The sequence below is a fragment of the Myotis nattereri genome (assembly GCF_964212035.1).
Source record: "Myotis nattereri genome assembly, chromosome: 12".
In the NCBI taxonomy this organism is placed as follows: Eukaryota; Metazoa; Chordata; class Mammalia; order Chiroptera; family Vespertilionidae; genus Myotis; species Myotis nattereri.
The window spans coordinates 53,990,265-54,002,625 of NC_138087.1; the positions used below are offsets into that span (position 1 = coordinate 53,990,265).

The 12,361-nt window shown below is 41.7% G+C and overlaps 1 protein-coding gene across 2 annotated transcripts in view; it reads left to right on the forward strand.

The window, feature by feature from the left end:
- The window catches only part of RUSC2 (RUN and SH3 domain containing 2), a 54,038-nt gene that overhangs the window by 24,458 nt on the left and 17,219 nt on the right, over positions 1-12,361 (forward strand). The window contains exon 1 of one of the 2 annotated variants that reach the window (XM_081103662.1): positions 6,757-6,949. The exons of the other annotated variant lie outside the window; for it this stretch is intronic. The gene's annotated coding sequence lies outside the window, so the exon portion shown is untranslated. Of the gene's footprint in view, positions 1-6,756; positions 6,950-12,361 lie in introns of those variants that run through there. 2 annotated transcript variants of the gene reach the window in all.

A 12,361-nucleotide genomic window follows, 5' to 3' on the forward strand; every position in this document is an offset into this window, starting at 1 on the left:
TAGGAGAACTGGTTGAAGGACATTCAGGAATGCTGAACTATCTCTGCAACTTTTCTAAAAATGATTCCAAAATAAATAGTAATTTTGAAAAGGTCTTCACAATGAAAAAAAATAAAAGCAAATAGTGCTAAATCTGGACAATTGGAGCATCAAAATCAAGAATATCAGCAATAGTTTATGACCCATTGAATTTTAAAAAGGAATCCCAGAGTCTGTACTGATACCAGATAAATAATGGAAGGAAGGAAGGAAGGAAGGAAGGAAGGAAGGAAGGAAGGAAGGAAGGAAGGAAGGAAAGGGTAAATCTTTCTTACATTAGAATGACAACTAATAAATGTAGCAGGAATAATAGAAAATCATTATCTTTCAACCATCAGAGTAAATAACCAATTCAGTCAAAAATTATCAATGGATGCTAGCATTTCTGTAAAGCGTTTATAGTTTGTAGAGCACTTTCACACACTGTTTTGAGTAGGCTACTGTTAGATCCATTGCAGGAGGTGTGATGTATCTCCCCTTAGTCTCCACATCCTTTTTATCACCTCGTGACTCCCCATAAAATAGGCTGGGCCAGGCATAGGAATTCTCAGTAACCAATGATTATATTCGTATATGTTTTATTTTCACTACCCCTGGATCTCTCTAATAATCTCTTGCTATTAGGTTATCTTTGAGATTTTTATCCTTTATTCAAAACATTTCCTGTATAGCTGATATGTATTCTGTATCTGACATTCTCAGTATCTGAAATTCTTGCCATTTAAATGTATTATTTGTTGTTTGCTCTGTCACTTGCTCATAGTATCTTGATTACATGTACATTCATGATCTTTGATGTAAACTAATTTTTGCTTGCTCTTTAATTTTGAGAATCCCATCAACATAGTTGGGGATATTTTCCTCCAGAGAAGATTTATTTCTGCTTCTGCCAGAAGTTGTAGGGAACCACCAGTCCTGGCTCACTTGAGCTTCTTTTGAGGGTCTCAGCTTCATGTGGGAGTGTCGAATTTAGCTGCCTCACCTTTCTAGTGGTCCAAAGCTTGTCGTTCTGACCACACAATAAGAATGCTTGGGAAATTGGCCCACAAGGAACTCTGGTCCTCCCCCTTGCTTACTTACCCCCTTGCTCATGACTTTTTCCCCCGGCTGGGGAAGCAGATTTTGAAATTTCTCCTCTTTACTCTGAGTCCTGAAATGCTTTTTGAAGTATATGTTATACAGAATTTAGTTTTTTTGCACAAGGGAGTCCCTTAATATCTTGTTCACTGTAATGAAAGCAAAGATCTATATAATTTGATATCCTACTTGTTAATTCTCTTTTACGCCTTTTTCTATACCAGAAAACATTTATTATAAACATAATTTCTATCGTTCCACTATATTCCATTGCATTGCTAGACCACTATTTAATTATCCATTTTTCTATTGGATATTTAGAATATTTTCAGGTGTCTTTTGTTTTGTTTGTTTGTTTGTTTGTTTTGCTGTTGTAAGTAATACTGCAGTAAACATTACTATAGTAATGTGAGGTAAATAGTGTCAGACATTTTATTTATTTTATTTTATTTTTTATGATTATTCATATTTTATTGGTAAACAAACTGAGGCTCAGAGAAGAAGCAACTTCAATAGGTTTTTGTAATGAATAAGAGGATTAATTTGTACTATATTTGGTCACTGCTCTTTATACAATAACTAGAGGCCTGGTGCACGACATTTGTGCACTGGGGTGGGGTCCCTCAGCCCAGCCTGCGCCCTCTCACAGTCCAGAACCCCTTGGGGGATTACACCTACTGGCTTAGGCCTGCTCCCTGCAGGCCTAAGCCAGTAGTCAGACATCCCCCAAGGGGTCCTTAGCACTGCCGCAGAGGCGGGAGAGGCTCCCACCACTGCTGCTACACTCACCAGCTGTGAGCCCAGCTCCACAGAGGGAGCGCACTGACCACCAGGTGGCAGCTCCTGCATTGAGCGTCTGTCCCCTGGTGGTCAGTGCCTGTCACAGCGACCGGTCATTCGGCCGTTGGGTTGATTTGCATATTAGCTTTTTATTATATAGGATGTGCTATCTTTTATTTTTTAATTTTTATTAAATTTATTGGGGTGAGATTGGTTAATAAGATTAAATAGGTTTCAGGTATACAAGTCTATAATACATCATCTGTATATTGTATTATGTGTTCACCACCCAAAGTGTCAGACATTTTAAATATTGTAAGTTCAAAAATTATACTGCTTCAGACAGTTCAAGTATTATAAGAAGGCAGACTTCTGGTGCTTAAGAAGTGATTAGAAAAAAAAGAGTTAACATAGTTCATTTTTTAAAGAATCTTGGTGTTGAAACAAAAGAAAGGGGGAATTATCTGAGGTTCCTGGGTTGACAATGCCAGTGATGGCTAAGATAAAAGACAAAGTGATCACACCATTTTAAAATCCTTCCAGCAGTATATGAGGGTTCCAATTTCTCTGCATCATCAACACTTGTTATTGTCTTTTTTATTTTAGTCAGTCAGTATGGTAAACTGGTATCTCATTTTAATTTTCTTTTGCACTTCCCTAATAACTACGTTGTTGAGATTCTTTTAATGTGCTACTGGCCATTTATATGTTTTCTTTGGAGAAATGCCTATTCAGATCCTTTGCCCATAGTTTAATTGGGTTATGTTCTTTTTATTGTTGAGTGGTAAGAATTTTTAATATATTCTGGATAGAATTTCCTTATCAGATATGTGATTTGTAAATATTTTCTCCCAGTCTGTGGGTTGTGTTTTCACTATCATGATTGTGTCCTTTGATGCAGAAATGTTTTAAATTTTTTTGAAGTTAACCTTAGTATTTTTTATTGTCTAAGAATGTGTTACCTAACTCAAGGTCATGAAGAGTTATTTTTTTTCCTAAGCTTTTTTTTTTGTTTTTGACATCCAATATGATTTTATTTTAGTTTCAAATGTACAGCATAGTGCTTCAACATTTTTATAATTTGTTAATTGATCCCCAATATTTAATGATACCTTTTTTAAATTGACCTTTTTTTTTTTTACATGAACAGCAGGGGTCTTCTCTTCCAAGCTTTTTGAGTCAGAACTACCCACCACACATTCATTTACACTCAAGGCACATCTCTTTTTGGACTATTCTTCTTGAACAAGACTATTGCTAACCACCTCCAAATACCAAGCATGGTGCTAGGTTTTATAAGGAACACAAAATAAAAATTATACCGTCCTATGCACTGAATATTGGGGATACAAAGATGAATATAACTTGGAATGTGCAGTCTTTAAGAGACATTAGGCAGAATGCAAAAAAAAAAAAAAAATGATAGCCATGTCAAGTGAGAAATGATTTCCTTAATCCTTTTTTTTTTTAAATATATTTTATTGATTTTTTACAGAGAGGAAGGGAAAGAGATAGAGAGTTAGAAACATCGATGGGAGAGAAACATCGATCAGCCGCCTCCTGCACATCTCCCACTGGGGATGTGCCCGCAGCCCAGGTACATGCCCTTGACCGGAATCGAACCTGGGACCCCTCAGTCCGCAGGCCGACGCTCTATCCACTGAGCCAAACCGGTTTCGGCTTCCTTAATCCTTAAACCTGTTGTGTACTGATGTTAGTTTCTGATGATAGTTGATGTAATGTGTGTGTGTCTTTGTAAATATATCTTTTATTTATTTTAGAGCAGTGGTTCTCAACCTTCTGGCCCTTTAAATAAATATAGTTCCTCATGTTGTGACCCAACCTTAAATTTATTTTTGTTGCTACTTCATAACTGTAATGTTGCTACTGTTATGAATCATAATGTAAATATCTGATATGCAGGATGGTCTTAGGCGACCCCTGTGAAAGGGTTGTTCGACCACCAAAGGGGTTGCAACCCACAGGTTGAGAACCGCTGTTTTAGAGAGAGAGGAAGGGAGGGAGATAGAGAGATAGAAACATTGATGAGAGAAACATTGGCCGCCTCCTGCATATCACCTACTGGGGGGTTGAGCCCGCAACTCATGTGCCCTCACTGGGAATGGAACCAGTGACCTCTTGGTTCCTGGTTCAAAGCTCAACACTGAGCCACACCAGCCAGGCTGATGTAAGGTTTGTGTGTGTTTTTAAATGATGCTACTTGGCAATATGAGAAATTGGCAATTCTATATTGATCCCCTGGTTTCTGTAGGGTTTTTTTGTTTTGTTTTGTTTTTTGTCTGTAAACTCAACAACCAGCAGCCATATTTTCAGAAGACAGAAAGATAATTTCTGGCCCTGGGGTGATCAGTGAAGATTTGATGGAGGAGATGATCTGGGCTGTGTAGGTTTTGGATAATTCTGAGTATAGACAACTATAACAGGCAGGAGAATTTGAACAAAGTGGAAATGAGCTTATGAAACAGGTTTGAAGGACTAAATGATGGGATGAAGGAAGTAAGGTTGGGTAGAGAAGGAGTAGAAAAGGAAGATGTAGAGCCTTGAAAGCCAAAATGAGGAGTTTGAACTTGAGTCTCTGGGTAATGAGAGACCATTAAAAGGGACAGGAGGAGTGACATATTGAAAAAAGAAGGTGCTTTAGGTAGATGAATCTGGCATTACTAGAAGGTAAATTGCAAGTGAGAAGACTAGTTAAGAGGCAGTTGAGGTTTATAATGTGATAGTGTTTGTATTTAAATAATTTGATCTTTCATCAGAAGAGGGCTTCATAGATCTCAGGCAATAGTAGATGGAAAGTGGGTGACAACGCGGCCTGTAATGAATAAGCCAAGTACGGCAAATATGAGAGCTACCACCTTCTATGTAGGCAACGGAAACACTGCATAAGTCGTGGCTGTCCAGTGCAATGCATGGCTTAGCCTCACAGAAATTTCTGGGACAAAGACCCTGGGCCCGGATCTCTTATAATAAGTTAGAACTCCAAGCACTTGGTCATGGAACTTGACTTTGCCCTAATCTGCAGCAGCTCACTCAAACCCTTTTGAGGTCAGAATCAGCTAGGGGAGAGGGAAGTATAGTTACACCATTTCTACTCCTTTTACTTTCCCTGCAAGGATCATTAATAGTTAGTTTTATGAACAGCAGCCTCCCTCTCTCCCCTTCCTTGTTGTTTCCTGCTTTGTAGGATCAAGGGTCCATCGCCCCTCAGACAAGTCTTGGTTGGAGATAGGTTTTGGCATTTTAGCCACTTCTGTTCTTCTCTGTACAATTCAGCTCATCTCATCCTACCATCGGTGAGCACATGAGTCTCATAGGGCAGTGGTCGGCAAACTGCAGCTCCCGAGCCACATGCGGCTCTTTGGCCCCTTGAGTGTGGCTCTTCCTAAGCCTTAGGAGTACCCTAATTAAGTTAATAACAATGTACCTACCTATATAGTTTAAGTTTAAAAAATTTGGCTCTCAAAAGAAATTTCAATTGTTGACTGTTGATATTTGGCTCTGTTGACTAATGAGTTTGCCGGCCACTGTCATCGGATATAGAAGAAGCAATAAGGGGAAAGGAACTCTAGCTCCCCTGGATCCTGTGTGGTGGCTGCTATGTTCCTGGCCAGTGGACCCAAGCCCTCTTTCTAGTGACCTGAAATCCAAGGGCATGGCTATGGAGTCCAGAGAGTGGTCAACACCGGGAGGAGCCCTACGCAGGGCTAGTGCTCAGGGGCCAAGCCCAGCTTGAGACCACCTCTGTGTTCAAGGGTGGCAGCAGCGGGCAGTGGCATGAAGTGGACAGAGACATGCTGCTACTTACTGTGTAACTGGCTCTGGCTGTGGCTTCTCTCCTGTTTACTGATTCCCACAAACCTGGCCCAGAACCTGAGGATGGTGAAGCAGGGAAGGGTTAAAGGGCTCTATAGGTCTACAGGTAGAAGAGATTTTTTTTTTTTCTGACCTAGGGGAGACCACTTCCTTTCCCTAGAAAATAGGCTCCCCACCCTGTTGGCCGGATGGATGCTGCCTCCCCACAGACCCTACTCAGCACTGACCAAAAGCTGATTGATTAGGTGAGAGGGGATGGTTCTACTCCATTTACATTGGCAGACCCCCTGAAGACCCTGCAGTGTGTGGAAGAAGCCTGCCTATGACCCAGTCTTTTTACAGAGGAAGGGAGAGGGATAGAGAGTTAGAAACATCCATGGGAGAGAAGCATCGATCAGCTGCCTCCTGCACACCTCCTACTGGGGATGTGCCCGCAACCAAGGTGCATGCCCTTGACCGGAATTGAACCTGGGACCTTTCAGTCCGCCACTGAGCCAAACCGGCTAGAGCTGACCCAGTCTTTTTTCTGAAACAGACTACGAGGCTCCAGACGGGCATCCCCTCCTTAAAGACTGAACGTGGTGTGGCTGCTGGTCCCTGCAGCCTCCCTTCAGGGCTTCAGGAATCCCCGCCCAGCTGGCGGCTCCACCCTGAGGCTAGTCTGGAATCCCAGTGAAAGGAAAACGCTGGAAAACAAGAAGTCATTCAGAGTGGGCAAAAGAGGAGGGAGCGGTTTCTGGCTAAAATCTAGAAGGAGGGGCCGCAGGAAGGAAGGAAACTCTAAGCCTCTGCCCAGACTTTTTCCTGAGACTCTGAAGGACAAGAGAGGAGCTAGGCCAGTGTTCTCCCTAATTTCCTTCGCTGCCTTGAGAGTTCCCATCTTGCAGCGCCGACTGACTGCCCTCCCCCTTCCCTGGGCTGACGGCCCTCGGGGACTGACAGGGAGGGAGGCTGAGCGGTGCTGTGGGCACGCCTGCTCCTCCCTCCCCCCTTCCCTAGCAGCAACGTCACCGCAGCACCAGCGGCAGCGGCAAGGATATTGGGGCTGGGATTGCGCAGCCTCCTTGCATTAGCAACGATGCCATTGTATTAACAGAAACCAGACCTTAAGAAACCAGCCCCGTCCCCGCTGTGTGGTCCCTCAGCTGGAACTGTCACGGTAGCGCTTGGTCGGAGTGCAAACGGAGCAGCTTGGGGTTCAGCGAGGCTCCTTACAGAGGTATGGCTCAGCCGGGCTGGGGGAGGGGCGGGGCGCCATCGAAGGATAACGGATCAGCACATTTGGACCCTAGTTTCTAGGGTTGGCTTTGTCCTTCCTAAAAAGAGAGTGAGACCGAGCATGAGAGGCAGACATTAGACGAGCTCATCCATGCATGTATCGGGCTGCGGTGCAGAGATGGGTAGAAGCAGAGGCTGGGCTAATGCTGTGTGTGTGTGTGTGTGTGTGTGTGTGTGTGTGTGTGTGTGTGTGTGTGTGTGTATAGAAGTAGAAGAGCCTCTCCTTCCTTTCTGGGCATTTCTAATGAAGCTGCTAATAGTGTGGGTCCTGGCGGATGGGGTCAGATCTAGAAACAGAGGTTTAATGGGAGAAGACACCACTTGAACCGTTGTAAGTTTATGATGGAGAATAAGCAAGGATCCATGCAGCTTTCAAGAGGAAGGGCCGGGAAGCATGCAGCCCATCCTTTCTTTCCACGCATGCACACATGCACATAGACACACATACTGTATCGGCTGGCACTATGGGAACCGCCAGGCTCCAGTATGGATGGATGGAGTGAAAAAGAATGTTGACCAAGAGGCTCCACAGTGTGGGGGAAGGAGGGGGAGGCAGTCCCTGTAATGCCCAGGGCACCCGACCTGTTATAATCAGTCTTCTTATACAGACTTAGATTTCTAACAGGAGACCTGAGCATAAGCTGACACTCCCGAATTCACCCTCCTGCTGTCTTCCCTCCATTCCTGCCCAGGAGAGGACCCTGGCAGGAAAAAGGTTATCGGTCCTACTGCGGCTCCTCCTGGGGCCTCAGGTCAAGGTCAGGTTGCTGCGGAGCAGCAGCTGAGCGCCGCTGTCTTCCCCATCCTCCTTTAGGAGGCCAAGGAAAGAGGGGAGGGGTTCTGTGGCTGAAAATGCTGATGATCAAAGTCAGGGAAACCTGTCTTTGAAGTTTAGGAACATTTCCTGCCCAGAGTTACCCTATCGCTGAGCAGATAGAAAGAGTTCCTTAAATTCTCATTTCCTTTGACCACCTTAGTGGGAGATTCAAAAACATACGCTAAGCCCTGGCCGGTTTGCTGAGTGGTTAGAGTGGCAGCCTGCGGATGACAGGGTCTCGATTTTGATTCCCTGTCCAAGGGCATGTACCTCGGTTGCAGGTTCCCCAGCCCCAATAGGGGCATGTGCAGGAGACAACCAATCGGTGTGTCTCTCTCACATCAATGTTTCTCTCTCTCCCTCCCATTCTCTCTAGAAATCAATGGGGAAAATGTCCTAATTATGCACATGTATGGTTGAGGAGTATACTGGGGAGTTGTAGGAAGGTGTTAGTTCCCAGGAAGCACTGAGGAATATGAACTTCAGAGCAGGGGGAAGGGATTGGGGAACTGTGAATGGGGCAGAGACATGAGGGCTGGGAACTAGGGCAAGAGGTGGGATTGAGGAGTGTTATTAGAGGCTGGAGCAGTGATATGAAAGGGACAGTGGGATTAGAAAAAGAAAAGTGGGTAAATGCAAATTATGTAAGAAGCTCTTATGGAAAGAGCCCTTCCACCTCCTTGTTTTCCCTTCACCTTTATTGGAGCTCATGGGCCACAGTATTAAACTTGTCTTGTTATGGAACAAACAAGTCACTCCCAGGGAAGAAGTCAGAGAGGTGTGTTCTTGCTAAATGTGCTCTGTGGTATTTGAAATAAGTCACCTGTACAATATATTCTCATTACATCCTTAACTGAGCAAGAAAAAAAAGTCGAAGGCTAGGATTCCTGAGTCCCATCTTAATGGTGTCATTTATTCACAGTGATCTTGGGCAAGTCATTTTATTTTTCTGGGTGTCGATTTCCTTATTTTTTTAAAATGAGAGTGATTCTGCCCACTTTGGTGAGTTGTGAGGATCAGTGAGATGACATACATAAAAATGTGCGTGTGAAAGTTTGAGGGTGGGGGACCCATGGATATAAAATCTCATGAGATGCCTACAGAACTTCACCTTAGTTGGCTGAACTAGAGTTGTCTATGGAGGAATGATTGGCAGGCATTGCCCTTGGTTGTGTGGAAATCAGGAAGGAGTAAGACCCCTGAGATACAAAAATATGAAATAAAATAAAATAAACCAGTGAAAGACTTTTATACTTAAAATAAGATTTGGTATAACCTAAATGAAAAGCTAAGATTATACAGCTTTAAGGGGAAAAACGGGAAATTTTATTTATGACCTTAAGATAGGCAAAGATTTCTTAGATGAGACATAGAAAGCTTTAACCCTAAAAGAAAAAAAAAGGCTTAATGAAACTTCATAAAATTAAAAGTTTCTTTTAAAAAAAAGTTTCTATTATTTGAAAAAATAAATAAAACCATTAGGAAAACAAATGGGCAAAGCCACAGGCTGAGAGAAGATATTTTCAAGACATAATGGGTGTCCCCCAAAAATGTATGCACACACTTTGAGTAATTATAAAGGCGTGTTTATTAAAATACATTTCATTTTCAAAATTAAGCTTCAGCTCTTAAAGTGTGTATACATTTTGGAGGAACACCCTGTCTACCTGAAAAAGGCTTATATCCAGAATAAATTTTTAAAAACTCCTAACTTCAATTAAAAAATAAAAAGACAAGTCAATTTTTAAATGGATAAACTTGGAGTCAACAAATAACCAAGCACCTACTGTGTTCCAAGCACTATGTGTGGGTTCTGGGGACACAGAGTTGGCTGTGTCACAGGTTTTGACCTCAAGGACAGTCTGGGAGACAGATATGTAAACATGATATTATAATACAACTGTCAGAGCCCTCCAGCCAAAGGTTCTTCATCACCTTCCATATCCATTTGTTCCTTGTCCCTGGTTGAGAGGATCAGCTTTCTGTCTAGACTCTGTATGTCACTATGTTTTTCCATTTGAATGCATGTATGATCCAGTAATAGTTTTGTGGGTCAAAATCATAAATTCTTATGTGTATATACTTGTAAATGCCTCTTGAAAATGGTGCTTTAAAAGGGGGGAAATATTCTTTGAAAATCAAGTGATGGCTGTAGCCCATAGGTACTCCTAAAATTACTGCTATATGTACAAGAAAGTTTTCTATGCCCCTGTTAGTCCAGACCTTGGATTATGGCCTGGGTCCTAGGGAAACCTAGTACCATATGTAAAGGGAAGCCCCCTCCCAACCCTTGAACCATGGTATCTGTGGTGTTTAAAGGGAAAAAAAACTGAATTATGTACGTAATGGGTATTTATGATATACAAATTAGAAAATAAAGACGAAACAAAAGAATAAAATTAAAAATAATCCAAAATCACTCAACAGAGATAAGCATTGTTAACATTTGTTGTATATGCTTTTGAATTTTCTTCCATGCATACCACTATGGTCTGAATGTCTGTGTCCCCCAAAATTCATATGTTGAATCCTAACTCCCAAAGGTAATGAGAGTAAGAGGGGGGCCTTTGGGAGGTCATTGGGTCATGAGGGCATAGCCCTCATGAATGGGATTAGTGCCCTTATAAAGCAAGCTCCCAAGAGAGCCCTTGTCCCTTATGCCCTGTGGGGACACAGCAGGAAGGTGCCAGTGTGTACCAGAAGAGGGCTTTCACCAGGACACAGCCATGCTGGCACCTTGATGCTGGACTTCCCAGCATCCAGAACTGCGAGAAATAAATGTCTGCCTTTGATAAGCCACCCAGTCTGAGGTACTGTTATAGCAGCCTGCACTAAGATGGATTTAGATATATTTATTTACAAAAATGGTGTCAGACTGTAGTGCTGTTTGTGATCTGCTGTTTTCACTTAATATTTTGTGAACATTTTCCCAAGTCAATAATCATATCAACACAACATTATTTTAATGATATCCTGCTCTGTACATTTTTAAATGGACTATTATTGAAATTTTAGGGTGTTTCCAACTTTCTGTTATCTTTGTGGCATATGTATTTGAGCCCAAAGTTTTCTCAGCAAAGGAATAGAAAAGATGGGAGGAGTGAAGGGAAAATGATCTCATAGCAAAACTTTAAAAAATCCATTTTACCTCTCTCTACAAAACCCCACACTTTAAGGTGGCTGTTCCTCTCTTTTCTTTTCTTTTAATAAATCGTAAAACTTTTTTGTTTGTTTTTTAATATATTTTTTAATTGATCTCAGAGAGGAAGGGAGAAAGAGAGAGAGAGATAGAAACATCAATTTTAAATAATAACTTTATTAAGTTATAATTCATATGCCATAGAATCCACCCTTTTATAAAATTGAGAGATAATGACATACCATAAAATTCCGGTTTTGATTTTATTCACAGACTTTTGTAACCATCACCACTGTCTAATTTCAGAGTATTTGCATCACCCCAAAAAGAACCTCCATGCCCATTTGCAGTCACTCCGCATCCCAGGATTCCAGTCCCTGGCAACTACTCATTTACATTCTATTTCTGTTGATTTGCCCGTTGTGGACATTTCATATAAATGGACTCATACAACATCATACAAAGAAGCCTTTTATGACTGCTTTCTTTCACTTAGCATTTTAGTGTTCATTCATGCTCTAGCATGTATTATTATTTCATTCCTTTTATTGCTAAATAATATTCTGTTACATGTATATACTACATTATGTCCATCTATCATTCGTTGATGGACATTTGTATTCCCACTTTTTTGGCTACTGTACATATTTATAATGTTGCTATGAATATTCATATACAAGCTTTTGTGTAAATATATGTTTTAATTTCTCTTGAGTATATACCTAGGAGTAGGATGGCTGGCTCATATGGTAACTTTATGTTTAACATTTTGAAGAACTGCCAGACTGTTTTTCCAAAGTGGCCGCAGGGCACCATTTTACATCGCTGCAGCAATGTTTGAGGTTCCAGTTTCTCCACATCCTCACCAACATTTGTTACTGTCTTTTATCTTAGCTAACATAGTGGGGGTGAAGTGTTGTGATTTTTATTTCTCTGATGACTAATGATATTGAGCATCTTTTCATGTGCTTATTGACCATTTGTAGGTCTTTGGAGAAATGTCTATTCAGATTCTTTGCCCAGTTTGTAATTGGGTTATACATTTTTTTAAATTCTTTATTGTTTAAAGTATTACATAAGTCTCCTTTTTCCCCCATTGACCACTCCCCGGCCGCCCCCACTCCCAGCACATGCCCTCACCACCCCCCGTCTGTGTCCATTGGTTATGCTCATATGCATGCACACAAGTCCTTTGGGTGATCTCTTATCCCCTCACCCCCCGCCTCCCCTCATAGGTGGGACAGTCTGTTCGATGCTTCTATGACTCTGGTTCTATTTTTGTTCATCAGTTTATGTTTTTCCACAAATGAGTGAGATGTTGTGATATTTGTCTTTCTCTGACTGGCTTATTTCGTTTAGCATAATGCTCTCCATTTCCATCTATGCTGTTGCAAATG